Source organism: Nicotiana attenuata, unplaced genomic scaffold, assembly GCF_001879085.1.
Source record: "Nicotiana attenuata strain UT unplaced genomic scaffold, NIATTr2, whole genome shotgun sequence".
Taxonomy (NCBI): Eukaryota; Viridiplantae; Streptophyta; class Magnoliopsida; order Solanales; family Solanaceae; genus Nicotiana; species Nicotiana attenuata.
Genome location: NW_017674233.1, coordinates 82469 through 88700, shown reverse-complemented (window position 1 = coordinate 88700; position 6232 = coordinate 82469).

The window sequence follows — 6232 nt, the reverse complement described above, 5'->3', positions numbered from 1 at the left end:
TCATATGACTGGAACACGCACTGTCTAGATACCATTTTCCTTTGCGGCTTATTCTGTGGTGTTCCTGCAAAACAAAGTGATTACTTTCTTTTAGGTACCCAAGCTTGCCTGGGTCCTGGAGGGTTAGTATTGCTAGATTCAGATTTGGTTTTTGGTTTCCAAACCCATCCTGACATGTTTTCTTTACGAAAGCGACAAAAGGAATACTTATGACCACTCCTGTTACAGTAATGATACGTAACTTCTGACCCACTTTTAGGTCTTTCATTAGTGTTATTACTAGTCGACTTGGTTCTGGCTGGTCTTTTTTCAGTTGACTTGTAAGTCGTCTGGTTTGAGTTAACAGAACTGTGACTGGTGGACTTGCGGATGCCATTGACTTGCATTTGCAATTCCTCAAACTCTTCTTGAAGTACTTCTTTTTCAATTTCACATACTTCATGGTTGAGTTTCCAGTCTTTAACTTCTTTAGTGAGTCTCTTAAGCTCATTCATCATTTTTTGAGACTCTTTTAAAGTTAAATCAAGAATATCCTGCAATTCATTGCATCTTTCACAGTTATAAGATCTTACCTCACTGGTTTCACCTCGTGCCATGAAACAGTTTTCATTTTCTTCATCTGAATTGTCCTCATTTGTCCAGCATCCTGAGGATTTGTTCATTTCATTTTCCAGAATTGTCATGAAGCAGAGATTTGCTATTTCTTCATGGTCTGAGGTGTCTTCATCACTCCAGCTTCTGAAGGATTTGTTCTTGTTGAAGCCTCTAGAGATCTTTCTCTTTAGTTCTGGGCACTCTGCTTGAATGTGCCCAAATCTTCCACATTCGTAGCACTTTCCATCGTTCTTATCCTGTTCATTGTATTGCCTGGATCGTCTTGGTGGAATTCTTCCTTTCTTTGTATTCCGGAATCTTCTCATTAGCCCATCCATGTTTCTTGACATCATAGCGATCTCTTCTTGTAAAGCTTCAGGATCATCGTCAATTTCGTTTTCAGCTGTTTCAGTTGAGGCCTTGAATGCAACTATTTTCTTTTTCTCTTCTTGACTAGTCTTCTCCTCTTAGCTCATCATAGGATAGTTTGTTTAGATTTTGAGATTCCAGTGTGACTACTTTGGTCTGCCAGGTGATTGGCAAACTTCTTAGAATTTTTCTAACTTGATCACCGTTGGTATAGGGCTTGCCAAACGCCTTTAGATCACTAATTATTTTGCTAAATCTGGCAAACATCTCTTCAATGTATTCTCCTTCTTTCATTGAGAAGAGTTCGTAATCGTGAACTAGCATGTTGATATGTGTTTCCTTTACCTTGCTAGTTCCTTCATATGTGACTTCAAGCTTGTCCCACATTTCTTTGGCTGTGTCACAGCTTGAGATTTTCTCATACTCTTCACCACTTATGGCATTATGAAGCAAATTTCTTGCTTTATTGCTCTTTTGTGTATGAGTCAATATCTTCAGGATCGGTAAGTGCTAGAGTGGCATCAGCTAGGGGATAATTTCTCTTTTTGATAACTCTCCAAACTTTGACATCATAAGCCTTGGTAAAGATCTCCATTCTCACTTTCCAATGAGAGAAATGTTGTCCGTTGAAGTATGGTGGTCTAACTTGCGAAGTTCCTTCCTGGAAGAGAGCTCCTATGATGACTTGACTTGCCATGATCTTTTCTCACAAGCTGTTAAGCAAAAAGAAAGATGTGAGCCTTGCTCTGATACCAATTGAAAGTACAAGAGGGGGTGGGGGTGAATTGTATATTTTAAACTTATCGATTTATTAGTTGACTTGTTAAGCAGATAGTCGACTGGATCTAGCAATTCAGCAGTTATAATATCAGAAAGGAAATTGCAAAAACTAAGTGCAGGAATTAAAGACACCGGAATTTTTATACTGGTTCGGATTCAATGTGAATCCTAGTCCAGTCCCCTTGGGTTGCAAGGGAGTTCTCTTCAGTAAATGTGTTTCTTCGAGTACAGTGGAAATGACTTGATAGTACGGATCCTCTAACACTCGTTTTCCTTTTTGATACAATGCCTCACCAGTGTTATACTCTTTTTTTTTCTCTAGCTTGTTACACAGCGGATCTTAGAGAAATACAATGTTTGTTTGCAGTAGAATAAAGAGAGGGTTTTTGGTGTGATCAAAGTATATCTGACTAGGGTCTAAGGCTAGGTTTAAATACTTTGATGATGATCGAGGCTTGACAACCCAAGAGATTTGATCCTTGGAAAGAGATTGATTCTTTCCAAGAATAAGGTAGCTAGCCGTTGCTTCTCCTTGATTTCCTTTCTTCCGCAGATGTATGTAATAAGGACTTGCTCCTTGATTGTTGGTTCTTTCCAAACCTTAGTCGCGTACCAATCTCTTCAGAATCTTCGACCTTCCGGAATGCTGCCCTTGATTTGTGCCTTAACTTTAGGCTTGCTTGATTCTCTCCATCGCAGCTGGTTGATACTCTTTGCTGATTGATTGTCTTGATAGGGATCTTCCCAGATTTGCGATTCCTTTCCTTAGGCGTCCAGATTTGCTGATTGTATTGCTTCGCCTTGATTTATTTCTTTCCTTATTTATCAGGATTGACTCCAACAGTCTTGTAGTATCCTCTTGACTCCTTGTAATTGATTTTCTGCATATGTATATTATTTTCATCATTAAAATTGCATCTAACAGTTCCCACTGAGAGGGAGAGGATTTAGACGTTCATTGATGGCCTCAACTATCAGTTGCGTTTTGTTATGACTCTGGAGAACGTATCAGGTGCTAGGTTTGACGAGGTGGTTGATATTTCTCGGCAGCTAGAGTTGGTCAGTAGTCAGGAGCGCGAGGAGAGGGAGGCCAAAAGGTCTCGTGGTTCGGGTGGTTTCAGCGGTGTTTCTTCTAGGGGCTAGTCCCACCACAGCAGGGGTCGTCCTTATAGGCCCGCTCAGATGGCTCGTCCAGTTCATCATTGTGCATCAGCTAGCCATGGTTCATACAATGCCTCCGGTTTTACGTGTCATGTAACCATTCGAGCATTTAATCTAAACCAATTTTACCCTATACAATGTGCTTAGTCTTCAACAAGGGGAATGCGGCATATAATTCATCTTAAATGTAATAGCAGAAGAATTTACTATGATTAATTGGCTTCTGATTTGTCAATTTTGCTAAAGTTCCAATTCAATTAACATGGTAATGTGTAGCAAGAATTGCTCAGTTCGAGTTGCCTTCACAACTTATAACCACAAATTTAATCAATAAGAATATGTTAAAGAACAAGAAGAACCAAAAACCTAACATAATTTAGTTGACAATATAATCTCCACTGACCGTATTTCTCTATTAAGATTCATTTCAATCGAGGGTTATACTAAATAAAAATAAAGAGTACGAGAAGTTCTTTATATTTACTACTGACATAAAAATATCTAGCAAAGCTTCCGAGAAACTAAACAAATTCTATTTGTCTTACTTATTTTATTTTCACACTAAACATCAACGAATGATAATGGGATAATGTTCACAACAAATCTGCTAGCATGTTTTAAGCTAAAATGTTTAGAGAACATCAAAATAGACGTTGGAAAACTAATAAAGCTCCTTGCTGCCAAAACAAACTCCAGACTCTTTTTTTCTACTTCAGGCAAGTAGACAATGTTCTCCAAATTGCATCATCATCTCCAGATTGTCTTCTTGAATTCTCTTCAATTCTGTTTCTCTCCGAGAGTTAGTTGCTAGAGTTAGAATTTTAGCCTGCCATCTCCAGGTGGTGCATTCATTGAATCTCTCAAAGATGTTAGCCTAGTGATTGAAAGCCTACTTTGATACCAATTGTTAGTTTAGTATATCACTGCTATACAAGAGTGGGGGTGAATATTGTACCGACCTATTAATATTTTATACCGAGAATTCTCACGTTATAACCAGAACCAGGTTCTTCAACTGTTCTTGTAACTCCTGTAACAAATAAGTACTAAAAATAAAGAAGACAATTTCTTTTACGTGAAATACCTCCTTGCTCAAGGGCGTACAAATTACGACCCAACTCTGGAATTTTTCTCATAAACTTCACTAAAAATCGAGCAATTTACGTTACAAAAAAAGCTCTTTTATAACCTGCGAGACTAGCCTTAGTCAATCAATAGCCTGCAACCCATACGAATGCAGCTACACACTCTAGATCTGAAAAACTTTCTTAGGAACAATCCTTAAAAACGTGCTTTTAAAATAAGTAGAATAAGATTACAACTCAAAACACCTACTACAAGATCAAGACAACCTAAACTGGACTTGACTTATTTCCTGGAACTTGGTTCTTCAGTTTATCTTTCTCTTGCTCTTACAATTTTTCTGTTTGTGTGTACGTTCTCTTAAAACTCTTAATGTAGGTACGCGAACCTGTAATAAGTCAAATGCTACACAAATATTGCAATTAAAATGCACTTATGCATCCGAAATGTAATTAATTTTTTACATGCACTTAAGACGTTTTCGTCTGAAGTCACAACGTATGACTATGACTTCCCACTTAAAATAAAATTTACAACTTCATATGCGGATTGTGCTATTTTAGTCGCGTATGTCTGAAGTTGTGTCTGAAGTGAGTAAAATTATAAAAATATTTAAAACTTAGGGTACAACTTAAGTAGTGGCCCAAAATCGAATATTTGTGCACTTTCCCCTCGCAAAAGCCAATTAAAACATAGTAATTCTTAATACTCAAACAAACTCGAATAACATAAAGTTGTAATACAATTTCATTTAAGTTGAAATTGACATTTAAATTCAAAATAAAAAGAAACATATATTATACTTCAAAACACTATGCTATTTTTTGTACAAACAAAGATGAATTATCACACATGCATTTTCAGTTTAAATTTAATATTTTCTTAAGAATAACCATTTTCTCAAACACTAAAGTAGGTATTCTCCTACATATACTAAGACTACTAGTCATAATCTTAGGGAGTGAAGTACAAGGCCACCGGCTAAATATTACAAAAAAAATCTGTAAATTTATGTATTTGTCCAAGAACATGTTTATGTTGTACTTTGGTGCGATCTAACAGTCTTAAAAACCTTACCACCACTTGTAACATAACAAGAAACTTTTTGGGGCTAATTCGGATTTAACCGAGCCTCAATATGATCCCGTGGGAAACCAAAATATATATAAATTTACTGACAAGCATTAACATTCCATTCATTTGGTTGGTAAACACCTCTCATTTTATTTTACAATGAGGAAATCAATTCCTCATCAATCACCATTTGCTAATTAGTTTGCAAAGTACAACCTTGACACATGAATGCCATCTGCCACATAGGGCCATGACACCCGTCACATCCCTCCACCTCTTTTAAATAAAAGTATAAGTAGAAAAGGCAAAAGTGACTAATCTTGACATATGTATTCAACACTTTTAGTTTGGAAATCATATGTCAAATTAATCCTTACACCTTATCCTAAAACAAATCCCACCAATGATACCTCTACAAGTTTTGATACATTGTACATGCAAAAGGTTATTTATAACAACAAATCCACATCTATAATAGTAGTAGTTAATGGGAAAGTTGGTAGAGGTTTATAGTGTCACCATGTGTGTCGATATTTGGTTAAGACGTGGATCTTTGGTAATGGTACTTATCTCTTTCTTTTTTTGATATATATTTTGTGGCAGTGGATGTCCAAACTAGACAACTCATGCAATGTAGAAAAACTATATCAGTATACGAATTTAGTGAATCAGCTACTTGAAAAGAAGAATTTGCACGGACTATTCTTTAGCTAAATGAGATGAAGGCAAACATCAATTTTTTGCACATTAAGAAAAAAAAATTGGTTGGTTGGAAACTTGGAATAAAATATTGTACCTCTAAGATAAATAAAAGACAATAATATCTAGGTGGCGTTTAAGACTATAAAACTTTCCATTAACCTTTATTTTTTATGTTTCTTTTTTTTCTTTTTTCTTTCAAGTGTTAAGTTAATGCAACGAGATATTTTAAGAGTCTATAAAGACAAATACTTATGTGAGAATCCAATAAATAATAACATATCCCTATTAAGTAGTGACTACTAATATAAAAATTATTACGTGGTGAACAATAATATGGAGTTTATTATGCATGATTATCTGTTTTAAAAGCTCTTCTATGATTCTATATTTAGATACTTCTATTCAAGCATTACAAATAAATATATTTTTTCTCTCATATTTCATCTTAAATTCCTGAATTATTTGGAAA